Genomic DNA, 13,786 nt, shown 5'->3' with positions numbered 1-13,786 from the left:
GAACATTGGAGACTGGTTAGGATTTTGTCAGGTAGAACTGCAGAACTGGGGCAGAAGCGGGAAATTATGGAGCGGTTTGGAGAATGGAAAGTGGCTGTGTGTGGATGGTGGGTAGACAGCCTGAGGGTGAAGAGGAGATGTGGTTAGGAAGGCACTTCTAAGCCAGGTGTTAGACACCTTGAATGCCGTGCTTGGTACAATGACACCTGCAAACATTGGTTGGGTGCCATCTACATGTAAGGAGTTTATTCTGGGGACAGCGGGGCATCAGTGACCATGCTGGGGCAGTGGTAACACCACCTGTAAGCCCATGAGGACAGCCAGATGCTCACTGCTGTGTTCCTGGAGCACGGAATAGGTTCTCAATGGGTGCAGCTTGTGGCGTCCGCCTCTCTGGAAGCTGAGCCTGGAAGCAGCAGTGTGAGATGAGCTGGCGGGGCTGACGGCAGGAGGGCTCCGGCAGGCAGGACCACAGAGCTGGGCCCTCTCCAGATTGTGTCACCGACTGGGAAGGGATGGGAAGTGGGGAAGAGAGCCCCGTGAGAATGAGGTGGGGCCCAGCAGAGGGAGGAATCAAACATCTCTTCTAGATTGGCTCCTAGGTGGCCAGGGAACTGGGGGAACAGTCACAGAATTCACAGAAAGGTCATTTGGAGGAGGAGCAGGTTGGGGCGAGGTAGGGGGAGGTGGTAGGAGAGATTCGGAATCCTCTCTCAGTTGGTCCTGATCTCTTGGGGATGCCCCAAGGCAGGCGGTGGCCAGAGGGGCCCGAGATGCCTACTGCCTTAAGTGTCTCCATCTTCCTCATTTCCTCAGTCCCACCTCCCTGGAGACGGGTCTGGGGGGGTGAGGGTGGGGCTTGTTTCAATCCAGAGAGCTTTCGTTAATAAAAATCCATTAACTAGTCTGCCTGCCCTTGGAGCTTCTCTCAGCTCAGCCCATCCATCCTCCTAGCATGCCCCGCTTCTTCTCTCCTGCTACCAGGAACTCATACTTTCCTTGGTATCCTGGATGCTGTCTCTCTGCTACCCTCACCTACAGCAGTGCACACGCACACACACGCACGCACACGCACACACACACACACACCCTGGAAGGCAGGCAGGAAAGTCTTCTTGTTCAGGCAGACGTCTGAACTTCCAGGTCCCTGCTGCAGCTCCCAGCCGGGGCCACTGTTGTCATGCTGCTAGTTAATTACTGAGGTGCAAATGTGTTTTTGCAGGGAGACTCAGGTGGTGTTAACTAGGAAGGAACCGCTGATGCTAAAGATGCATTTACCTGTGGTGGAGGGCTGGGCTCCGGGCTGGAGGACCTCCGCAATGGTGCCTGAGACTGCGGCCCTGCCACCCGGGCTCCCAGCACTGCCCAGCTGGGGTAGTTAGTTGACCCGGTCCAGTTAGAGACTCGATGTACAAGGAGAAATGGATGACTGTTTGGGCAGTATCAGGCCAGAGCTTATGACAAGAGAGGACCCCACCAAAATTTCCAGACACCTTCGTCTGATTCAAATATGGAGAAAAAAAAATTTATTCACTTAATTAAAAAAAACACATACACAACAGGTTATGCGGCTAAAGCCACCTGTAGGCCACAGGATGTCCTTCACTGCTAATTTCTGCTCTTGCTCCATTCCTTCTGGACTTTTCCTTCTGCACCCTCAGCCACCAAGCCCCACCCCGGTCAGCGTCTCCCCAGCCCCTAGACAAAGCCTGCAGATCCCAGGAAGGATCTGAAACTCATCCGCGTGACTGGAAAAGCTGCAACTGCCACCGCTTCCTCTTAAAATAAGGTGTCAGCGAAGGCCTTCCCAATGCCCCGAAATCACTCCGTGGAGACATGGCCCACAGGTCAGGGCGAGGGCCGCGTGGAAGCCTGGTGTCAGGAAGCGAGATGAGCAGAAACGTGGCTCTGCATCGGTGGCGAGGGGTGGGCTCTCAAACGGCCCGGTGGGCCTGAGCAGACACCCAAGGAGAGAGAGGGGATCGGTAAATACAGTAGAAAGACGTGTGGAGGAAATGGGATTGTTCCCTCAGAGCCTAGAGAAGGAGAAGGGTGGAGGAGGGGCGGTGGTGGACAGAGCCGAAACCCTTTTCTCTGCTCACCCTACACCTCTAATCTTCCCCGCTGAGACCTGGTCTGCCTCTTCACACAGGTGCTTGGGCTCTGGCTGACAGGAAGATTCTCTGGCCCAGCTGGGAGTAAGAAGAGGGGAGGACGTCTCCTGAGGACCATCCCAGAGGCCGCCAGGATCACCCAAACAGTAAGAAATGCTTTTCCTTCCTTCAACACATAGCTAAGTCCCCAGGTAGATTATGTTTCCTTCTGAAAGCTGCTAGAACCAGCTCATCATGTTAGCATCCACGGCCTTAGAAAGCAAAGCAATGCATTACCTTTTTCACATCTTTGTTTTACCTCTTCAGCTTCTTGAGAATGAGGGTTATGCCTTATGCATGTATACGTCTCTTTTTCTTCTGTGTTCTGTGAGCAATAAATTTTTGTTGGTATAGATGGATGGGGCATTGTTTATATTCACGGTGATGATATTTGTACAACTCTCTGGAGCAAATGTTGTTGTTGGTGTTTTTGTCGTTGTGAGTTGCGTCAAGTCGATTCCGACTCATGGCGACCCCATGTGTGCAGAGTAGAACTGCTCCATAGGGTTTCCAAGGCAGTGACCTTTCAGAAGCAGATCGCCAGGCCTGTCTTCTGAGATGCCTCTGGATGGGTTCAAACCACCAACCTTTTGACTAGAGTTCAGCATTAACCGTTTGCCCCACTCAGGGACTCTAGAGCAAGCATTATCACCTAAGAATCACCTGGGGGTGCTCTTTTAAAATGCAGTTCCTGGACCCCACAGCCAGAGGTGGGGGTCTAGGGTAAGTCCCAGGAATCTGCACCCCAAGTGTTTCTGATGAACGTTGGGGAAACCTTATCCCACGTGTTTCTGATGAACTCTGAGAAATAGGTCTTTAGCATTTATAAGGCATTTTGAATAAAGCATCTCATTTAATCCTCTTATCGGATAGGTTTTTTTTTTTTAATCCCCTTAATTAAATAACTTCCTAATCTCACAGTTGCAATATAGGCAGAGATTTAGAATCCAGTTATCCAAAACAACCCTTTTGCTTTCCAGTATGCCGTGATAAGGGCTGGATCTGTTATGATGCGGTTGGGCCCCCAACTCCAAGGACCCTGCCCAGGATTTTGTAAGTTCCTCTATGTTCTAGGGCCACCATGTCCTTAGAGTCCATCAGCCTTTATTTTGGGGGCAGTTCCAGACTAAGATGGACTAGGAAGAAAGGCCTGGTGATCAGCTTCCAAAAATCCACCAATGAAACCTCTATGGATCACAACAGTCTGATACACAACCGATCGTGGGGATGGACGGGACCGGGCAGCTTCTTGTTCTGTTGTGCATGGGGTTGTCACGAGTCAGGGGACAGCTAACAACAGCAATCATTGCCACCACCACCGTCTGTTTGTCCTACTGCGGTGGCTCGTGTGGTGCTAGAAGCTGTGCCACCATATTTCAAATACTAGCAGAGTCACCCAGCGTGGACAGGTTTCAGCAAAGCTTCCAGATGAAGACAGACTAGGAAGAACAGCCTGGTGATCTACCTACAAAAATTAGCCAGTGAAAACCCTGTGGATCACAACGGAACACTGCCCAACTCACTTGCTTTGGACACATCATCAGGAGGGATCAATCGCTGGAGGAGAAGTTTGGTGAAGTAGAGGGCCAGCAAGGGCCAGGGAGACCCTCGGTGAGACGGGTGGCGCTATAGCCACAGCAGTGGACTCGAACGTGCTGGCAGTAGTGAGGATGATGCAGGACCCAGCAGTGTTTCCTTCTGTAGTACACGGAGGTGCCAGGACTCAGAGTCAACTCAATGGCAGCTCACGACAGCAGTCATTGCCAACAAAACCTGGTTTTCCTGGAGCGAGGGAGAGAGACAACCACAAGGTCAATGTTCCTGGGCCCGGCTCCCGATGTAGGTAGATGGTGGAGCCATGGATATCAAGAGAGGACTGCATTCCAGAAGATGACAGAGCTGGCCAGCAATGAGTGTCCTGTCTCCTGTCCCCTCTGCCTGTGTGGGGCGCATGCTACACCCCTTGAGGTGGAAGCTGGAAGGGAGGCACATTTAGAAGGGGGTCAAGACTGCACTAAGTATGGGCTGGAGCACTGCCCTCTGAGGGACGGGTTGCCGATCTTGTCAACAGCATTTGGGACCTGCATGCATGGTGATTTGAAGGGAGTCCACTGTAGATGGTGGCTGTGGTGGGAACTTGGAGAAGGTAGGGGAAGGTGAAACAAAGGGAAAAAGCACAAGGGTTATAGACTCCTGGCAAAACAGCTGGGAAGTGTATTGTTGCCAAGTCCCACCCAGTGGCTTTCTCTGGGACTGACAATAGAACTGAGTACCTGGGAGAGCCCTATTTCTCTCCAGGCCAAGGCCATGGATCGCCATGGGTTGGAATCAACTTGACGGCCACCAACAAGACTATGGATGCTGAAGTCCAAACAATCCAGAATGTGCCTGGGAGAGTGGAGGTGCCCCTGCCATCACCAACAGGGTAGACTATGGGGAAGGATGGAAATAGGTTGACTGACTGCTAATTCCTGCTGTGGGTTATGTCTTTCTATAGGATGGAAGACTCCATGAACGACATAGAGGCAAACTCTAACTCCACCCCTCTTCCCTGGCACATGAATATACACACACCCACTGACCACTGAACAGTCTTGACGAGTCAGTAACAGTATAGTCTGTCCTGGGGACCAAATGCAGTTGACATGGCTGCACGGATGGGTGCAATTGGCAAGGACAATTTTTGCAATGAATACTGGAAGTGTGGCAATCAGAGAAGCCGCCAGCTGTCTCACTTAAATTCTTAGCTCTCTCACTCTCTCTTTTTTTTAAAATCGTTTTGCTTACATAATCCACCCCCTTTTTATTTTCTAATTCTCTCCTTGCAAAGCTGGCATCGGAGGGGAAGGGCTGGGGTGGAGGGGGTAGCAATTACACATCAGTTTGAGGAGCATTTACATTTGGCAATTACAATTTAAAAATAAGTCTCGTTAATGATCTCCACGTGTAAACGACAAACCCTAACTGACTTACATACTCTCTCGGGCCTGCCTGCCTCCTCCTGAAGTCAGAGGCTCAGAGGAGGCAGAGGTGCCAGGGGAGACAGAGGAGGAGGCTGGGGCAGCGTCTGTGGGGCGGAAAGAGCAATTAGGGTGCCTCTGAGGTTGGTGGAGGACAGACCTGGGGCAGAGAACCAGGAAGCCGAGAATTCTGGACTGCCAGCTTCTGGCCTCCTCTCGCTCCTGCGCTCGGTCCTAGCCCACCTCCTTCCAAACCCTCGCGCGGCAGGTCTTTGTCCCCAGGAAGCAGTGCCAGTGCTCAGAGCTCTGAGGACAAGAAAACCCAACCGTGGATATATTCCGAAGCAGGAATTCTTAGAGTCCCTTTGGGCAAAAGTGAATCCTAGTCCCCAGGACCATGCCAGTGTATCTGGATATTCATGGATTGGGAAAGAGTCTGATGCCTTATGTAGGTTCCTGAAGGGGACAGGATGAGTTGTGTCTCAGCTAGGGAAAACAATTCCTCCTCTTGCCGATTTGTTGCTGTCAGTTGCCGTAGCATATACACCGACTCATGGCAACCCCGTGTATAGCATTGCCTGATGCTGCGCCATCTTCCTGATCGTTGGCGTGCTCGACCCCGTTGTTGTGGGCACTGTGTGTTCTGAGCGCTTTCCAATCTAGGGGTCTCCTCTTCCAGCGCTATATCAGACAACATTCTGCTGTGATTATCAGGATTTTCATTGGCTAGTTTTTAAAAGTAGATCTCCACGCCCTTCTTCCAGTCCGTCTTAGTCTGGAAGCTCCTTTGAAACCTGTTCACCACAGGTGACCCTGCTGGCATTTGAAATCCTGGTGGCGTAGCTTCCAGCATCACAGCAACATGAAAGCCATCACAGCAGGACAGACTGACAGATAGGTGGTGGTCTTGTCAATTAGCTGACGTATTTATCCAAGCCCCCTGATTCCTTGAGTAATGTGAAGAGCAGGGACTTGGGAATCAGACCCACCTAGACTAGACTAGACAATCAGTTAGACCCAGGTTCTAAATCCGCCATTTTCTGGCTGTGGGATTTGGGGCAAGTTATATAACTTAATTTTTCTAACTGCCATTTTCTTTATGTAACTGGGATAATCCTACTTACGTCACAGGGCTTCTGTGAGGATTAAATGAGATAATGTACCAGAAGTACTCACACAAAGTCTGGCACATTGTAAATGCTCAGTAAATGTCACTTCCTTTCCAAGCCCCTCCACCGCAGCCACCCTGTTTCCTCCCTACCCGCGTGAAAGCTGCTTCTTTTCCAACCACCATGGACACCAAAGAAGGATGACCTGTTCTGATTTCTCCAGTCTCTGCTCAGAGTCAAGCCACCTGCATCCTGAGCAGCCCTGAAATGGGCACAACCCTCTCCCTCATGCACACAAACTCACACATATACACACCCACACACACATTCACACACACATACACATTCACACACACACACACATTCATACACACACACCCACAAACTAACAGTCACACACACCCACTCACACCACACAAATATTCACTTATGCACATACACATATTCACACATACACACCCATATTCACACACATTCACACACTCACCCCCACACACATACACATAGTCACACACACACACACACATACACACACTCATACACACACATGCATGCACACATACACATTCACTCACACACACCCCACACACAAATATTCACTCACACACACTCACACACACACTCATCCCATAGGATTTCCTGCAGGGTCTTAACATCAGGCTTCGGCTCCCGCCCCCAGCTTCTCATCACCCTACTCTGGCTGTACAAGCCCAGTCCTCTCTTCTCTGGACACGAATTCACTCGTGTGACCTTTTAGTGGCCACTGCTCCTCTCTCGGAGCCCTGGTGGTGCAGTGGTTAAGAGCTCGGTTGGTTAGCAGTTCAAATCCACCAGCTGCTCCTTGGAAACCCTTTGGGGCAGTTGGACTCTGTCCTACAGGGTCATATGAGTTGGAATCCATTCAACAACAACAGGTTTCACGGGCCCCTCTCTGGGCCCCTCTACGCTCCGTATCTGTGAGATGCGCAAGGTGGGCTAGGAGCCCTCTGAGGTGCCTTTCCGTCCTGACATCCTGTGACCCTCGGCTTCACATTCCCACTCGGCTTCCCTTCGCCAAGTGTTTGCGGATAAAGTGGTTTTCTCTTTTTCTTTTTTTGGAGGGGGGGCTTACAATATAATCATTTATTTAGTTCATAGCTCTGCTGATTTTCTTCTGGACCTGGCTCAGCTGACTTATCTGGGCTCACTGACACAAAGACAGTATAAATTAGAAAATCTGTCAATGGATTAAATCACATTAATAAGAGGGGGGAAAAAAAAAGAAACATCAAAATAGATGCCAGAAAAGCACCGGGTAAAATTCAACCTCCTTTCATAATTTGTCAATAAACCCTAACAAGGAATGGAAGAGCTGGAGAAAGCTTTTCGTCTTTCGTGCGTCTTCTTTCCATTCAATCTTTGGGTGGATTACTTGTAGCCGAGAACGTACATTTGTTACCTAAAGCATACATAACGTAGCTCCTACCTACTGCAGAAACAGGTACGTATCTTACAAAAATCTGCAAGAGGGAAGACGTTCCAGAAGCAGGTCGCTTTGGACAGGGCAGAGAAGATGGAAAGGGACCTGCAGTCAGGGAGCTCCTTGAAGACGGGGACTATGTCTTATTGTGTTTGATTTTTATTTTAACCCAACTGAGATTATGTTTTAAATGCTGCTCTTAAAACTTGTTTTTTTAACCCAAGGTTATATAATGGATAACTTTCCAGGCCAGTGTAAATAAATCATCTCCATTATTTTAAGCCACTGCATAGTGTTCAGTTGTATAGATGTTCCATTATTCGTGTATTTTAGTTAATCTTTAAATTAGAAGTCAAATATATATTGGGGAAGAAAATCAAATGTAAAAAATATAAGCTAAAATGAAAAGTCTCCCTTCTTTTACACGCAAGCCTTGAAATCCAAAGTCAACCACAATTAACAGTTTCTGATTATAGTTACTGGTGGTCAACATTTATTATGTTAAATATTATACTTAGGTCTCTCTTAGTTTATCTATTAACTCCCTGCTATGAAAGTTGTGGCGCAGTGGTTAAGAGCTCAGCCAAAAAGTCGGCAGTTCGAATCCACCAGCAGCTCTTGGGAACCATATGGGGCAGTTCTACTCTGTCCTATAGGGTTGCTATGAGTCGGAATTGAGTTGGTGGCAACGGGCTTTTTGGTTATGAAAGTTGAGGAGTCCCTGGGTGGTGCAAACAATGTGTTTGGCTGCTAACCAAAAATTTGGCAGTTCGAACTCACCCAGAGGTGCCTTGGAAGAAAGGCCTAACGATTTACTTCCGAAAAATCAGCCACTGAAAACTCCGTGGAGCACAGTTCTGTTCTGACACATGTGGGGTCGCCATGAGTCAAAGATGACTCAACGGCAACTGGTTTATGAAAGTTGAAGAAATGTGTACACATTCTTCCCTCCCCAATTTTTATTAGTTTGAACCACTGTTTTCACATTGTTAGGATTTAGAATATTTATATTCTGCTATATAACTGTAGTAACATCTGTATTCTGATTATAGGTTGATTTTAAGATGGAAATATATTAAAAAGCATTAATCCTTCTATGATTAGGAAATATCATTCAACCACAGAATGAAATAGTGTGATTTGACCCTGGAAACAGAAGTGTAATTCTCTGTCGTTACAACATGGTGGCCGTGGTAGGATCTTCAGAGCTCCAGGCGTCTCATGTTCCCTCCAGCTTTCTTCCTTCCTTTGGGTCACACTGAGCTGCTCGTCTTTCTGTGTATAAGTTGTCCTCTTCCCAGGATTTCTTTGCTTTGCTGGGGGACCACCTCTGGTTATTTTTTATACGGATGGATGGGAGATAAACTCTGAGTTCCTACATGTCCAAAACTGACTTTATTTTGTCTGCACGCGTGGTTGAAAATCTAATGGAACTCAGGATTCCAGGTTGAAAACCTTTATCTCGTAGAGCTTGAAGATCTCGCTCCATTGTCTTATTTCCAGTCTTGTGATGAGAATCTATGGAAATTTTTCATTTTCTTTCTTCTTCTTCTTCTTTTTTTGCTTCAAAATTCTGAAGTTTCATCACTGTGTCTAGGCTCGAAGGGTAGTTTGCTTGCTCCTTTCTTCATTAATCTCATTCAGTCATTCCATCACTAGGTATGCAGGCTTCAAGGTTAGCTTTTGCTCCTTTCTTTGTTAATCTGGTTCAGGCCTTGGAGTCCTTTGAAATCTGAACTCACCTGTCTTGCTTCAGAAGCTCAGGCAACTTTTCATTCCATTCTTTCTGTATTCCCCTCAACTGTCTCCGTGTTCTCCATCTGGAACTTCCACGGCCCAGCCTGGTGCCTGGCACACAGGATGTGCACATAAATACTCATTGAATTTGTTATTTGGGAGCTGAGTTCTAGTTTGGACTAGACTCTAACTTCCTTCATGGACTTGGACGAGTGTCCTCATCTGTATAAGGAAGAAGTCAGACCTCATGACTGCCCAGGACCCTTCTGTCTCTGCCAGTCTCTGGCACTCTGCTCAAGAGCTTTGAGCCCCCTGCTCCTGGGATTGGGGAAGAAGCAGTTTCCTGAGGAGTGAGGGGACGTTGAGGTCCAGCTGCAGGCAGCCACAGACGCAGCCTCGCACTGTGGGCAGCTCAGCAAAAACAGGGTTAGCTCTCTGACCCTTCCATCCATCCGCACCCGCTCCCCTGTCCCTCGTGAGGACCTCTCTTCTTGACTGTCTCAATCATTCCTCAGTCGGCTTTCCTTCCTCCTCATCTCCCCCTGCTCATGCGCCTGCTCCCTCATATCTTCTCAGCGATCACACACACGGCACCTGGGAGTGAAGTCGGCCCTGACCCCAGCAAGTGCCTCCTTGAGTGAGATCCTTTTTCACGTTTACAGACTCCAGGACACAGCAGCTGACTGCTCTCTCCCGTGCTGCGAGGCAGGGCTCTGCCCTGAGACGGCCGGGCCTGAAAGGGGAGGTCACGGCAGTGATCGCAGGGCACCTGCCCGGCCTGAGGCCCATGGGTGCCCTTGGAGAGCCATCTTGCGTGACGAGTCCAGAGTACTCCTCCTCCCACCCCCCGGAGGTGGCTCTGGGAGCAGACGCCTCTCCTGCAGCTCGCCCGCCTGCCCGGCTTGACCGGGACTCTGGATAGAACCTCGGGATCTGGAAGTCACCATACTTGGCTTCTGGTCCCTGGGCAGGCTGGGTCCTGGAAGATCCAGATTAACAAGCACCAAGATCCCAGCAGATGATTCTGTTCTGAGTCAGAGCATCCTAATTGGTCCCTGAGAGCCAGGGGCCACTGTGCAAAATTGTCTTCTCCTCCTCTTCTTGCACCCCCTGTGCCTTGCCCCGATGTGAGAAGTGGGGTCTGCCTCACTGGAGAAGGGAGATGCGTGGGAAAGTGGAAGCACCTTTTTGGACTTCAAGTCCACAAAGATTCTTGTACTGGAGGCAGACCTCGTTCTTTCCACACAATAGGAGACGCGTTGCCATTGCAAATGGAAGGATTACGGTTGGATTCAGTTATAATTTGCAGACAAGTTTCTACTATGCAAAGATTCCGCTGCTAATATGAAACACTTCTTTGTGCTTGAGTACTGGAAGGACCAGCATGTGACTGAGTGTTTCCCTATTAGAAGCCAGAACTACAGACCGCTGTCCAAGGCTGGAGGTTGAAGGGGATGGGGCCTGGCAGGGGACAGCAGGGAGCCGGTGGGCTGTGGAGCTCAGCTCTGGCCCTTGGCACATTGTTTAATTGCTGCCTGTTGTGGGGCGGTGGGGAGTCACCCCACTGCTGGCCTGCAGAGATGGCTCACTGCTGCCCGCTCAGACTGCTGCTGCCCCAAAAACCTCTGGACTGAGAGAGGAAGGTGAGCAGGAAGGGGCTTCTGTGGGAGACAAAGCTGGTGCGGAGGGAGATACCAGAGGTGGGACACCCCTAGGGACAGCGTGCCCCAACTTGAAAAAAGTAGGCCCTGGGTGGCGTAAACAGTTAAGCAGTCAGCTACTAACTGAAAGGTTGGCTGTTGGGACCTACCCAGGGGCGCCTTGAAAGAAAGGCCTGGTGATGTACTTCCAGAAGGTCACAGCCTTGGAAACCCTATGGAGCACAGTTCTCTGCAATGTGTGGGGTCACCATGAGTCAAAATCCAGCTGGCTTACTGGTTTTTAACTTGAAAAAATGAATACTTCTCAACTGGACAGGCTTTCCAGAGATAGAACCAGGTGCCTCTTAGCCTGTGAGTCGTGGACATATTTCCCTCCAGAACAGGGGCTTCTTTACAGCTGTGGGTGATCCCTGGCAAACCATGGGCCAGGTGGGCAAGAAGGCCAAGTGAGGCAGTGATAGAGAGCAGGCTCACTGCGTGCTCCCTTCCACCCCATCCCACCTGGGCCCAACAGGGCTCCAGGCAGGGTCCAGGCTGACAAGTAGACACTGTTGGAACCCCAGTCACACGTGAGTCCGAGCCCTGTCCCCAACACTGCTGAGGCGGGGGCTGGCACGGACAGTCCTGGATTTCACACTGTGTGTGTTCCCAGAGTCCTGCTCCCAGACAGCAAACGCACAGGATCTAATTCCAGTTATACATTGACTTTTAGGTGCCGTCTTCAACCATGTATGTCCGCCATTTTGTATTTGTTTTTTCTCTTCATAACTGAACACACAGTCCAGTGAACCTACCATCGAGACTTGAGATTGGCCGCTTTCGGCACGCTTGCTGTTCTCCATCCTTGTTTCAGTTGTATTACGTTTGTGAGACCTCTACTTCTTATCGCTGGTATCAGCACTTCCCTTGTTCCATCTTCCACTCGTTTTTATAAAATAATAAGAGCGAACGTGTAGACAGAGCTGACAGGACAGGCAGAAGTGACCCGTTCCTGTTGAAACAGCCACACACAAGGTGTGCGCTCACTAGCTGATATACAGACGCCCACACTTGGCGTACGGAAGACATTTAGGATGTCAGTATGCAGTGCTTTGAAATTTGGGGCGTGTGAAATCAGGGGCAGCCTACACTGCACGGCCCAGCTCAAAGCTGGCATGTGTCTTCATAACCAGCCTTGCCTGTTGGGTGCTTCTCCCCCAGTTTCTAGGGAGTCTCAACCCTCCTCTGGTAGTTCCTACCTTCGCCTTGAACTTCTAGGTTAAATGTTCAGACTCTGGAAACCAGACAGTAGGTAACAGCTGGAAACTTTCTCAACCCCTCCAAGCCTCAGTTTTCTCATCCGCGAATGGGATAATCATAATACCTATACCTAGATGGTCGTTGAGAGGTGTAAACAAGGTTACCTGTATACGAAACTTAGCGTGATACCTGGTGCGTACTGAGGTCTCAACAAACGGTAGTTATTATTTTTATATTAGCATCTCATACCTATCAAAATTTGCTCCAGGGAAAGGGACTAACGAACTAATTCTTACTGAGGTGTAAATGACTGCCAGGACTTACAGGGTTATCCTTCCCAGGTTTGTTTTAACAGTAAGTCAAAGGAATCAAGTTGTAACTGTGTTTATATTCAGACTCCATAGGGAGGTTGTTGTTGTTATTGTGTGCCGTTGCGTTAATTCCAACTCATAGTGACCTTATATGACAGCGTAGAACCACCCCATAGGGTTTCCTAGGCTGTAGTGTTTACAGGAACAGATCGCCAGGTCTTTTCAACCGTGGAGCCACGCTGGTGGGTTTGAACCTCCAGCCTTTCAGTTAGCAGTCGTGAAGTCACACTGCGTAGGCTTTTTGTTGTTTTCCCCAGGAGGAAAATGCGAGACAAAGCCGTGACCTTTTCTGTTGGGGAGCGTAGGGTTAATAGGCAAGCTGGGACTCGTGGGTGGGAAGCAGATTGTCGATAATATGGGAACGCACAAACCAGTTGCCATCCAGTTGCCTCCGACTCATGGTGACCCCACACGTGTCAGAGTGGAACCGTGCTCTGTAGGGTTTTCATGACTGATTTTTCTGAAGTAGATCACCAGGCCTTTCTTCCGAGATGCCTCTGGGTGGCCTTGAACTGCCAACCCTTCGGTTGGCAGCCAAGCATGTTAGCCGTTTGCACCACCCAGGACTCCAGGAACACACATAGTGATAATTAAAGCTACACTGTCCCTACTGACACCTGATGGCCAGGCTTCAGGTGAGAGGACAGTCCTGGGGTGGGAAAGAAATGAAAGCTTCCTGAAAGAGTAGGGTTTTGAGAGAGTTTTGGTGACAGAAAGGACATGGCTGTGTGACACAGAGGGCTTTGCTGGCAGGTGAGAGGCACAGCAAGACGCGTGCAGGAACGTAGAAGGTGATAGAGGGTGTCTTAGTCATCTAGTGCTGCTATAACAGAAATACCACAAGTGGATGGCTTTTAACAAACAGAAGTTTATTCTCTCATAGTCCAGTAGGCTACAAGTCCAAATTCAGGGCGTCACCTCCAGGAGAAGGCTTTCTGTCTCTGTCGGCTCTGGAGGAAGGTCTGTGTCATCAACCTTCCCTTGGTCTAGGAGCATCTCAGTGCAGGAACCTCAGGTCCAAAGGACATGCTCTGCTCCCGGCACTGCTTTCTTGGTGGTATGAGGTTCCCATGTGTCTCTGCTCGCTTCTCTCTTTT

At 49.5% G+C, this 13,786-nt stretch overlaps 1 protein-coding gene across 2 annotated transcripts in view; it reads left to right on the top strand.

Moving 5' to 3' along the window:
* Positions 1-13,786, top strand: part of PKNOX2 (PBX/knotted 1 homeobox 2) — a 349,742-nt gene that overhangs the window by 227,730 nt on the left and 108,226 nt on the right. For both annotated transcript variants that reach the window (XM_004379358.1, XM_004379359.1), the window contains one exon: positions 2,153-2,260. The gene's annotated coding sequence lies outside the window, so the exon portion shown is untranslated. The remainder of the gene's footprint in view (positions 1-2,152; positions 2,261-13,786) is intronic.

The sequence above is a fragment of the Trichechus manatus genome, unplaced genomic scaffold (assembly GCF_000243295.1).
Source record: "Trichechus manatus latirostris isolate Lorelei unplaced genomic scaffold, TriManLat1.0 scaffold00064, whole genome shotgun sequence".
In the NCBI taxonomy this organism is placed as follows: Eukaryota; Metazoa; Chordata; class Mammalia; order Sirenia; family Trichechidae; genus Trichechus; species Trichechus manatus.
Note: the sequence above shows the minus strand (reverse complement) of the source record. Positions and strands in the feature narration are given on the sequence as shown.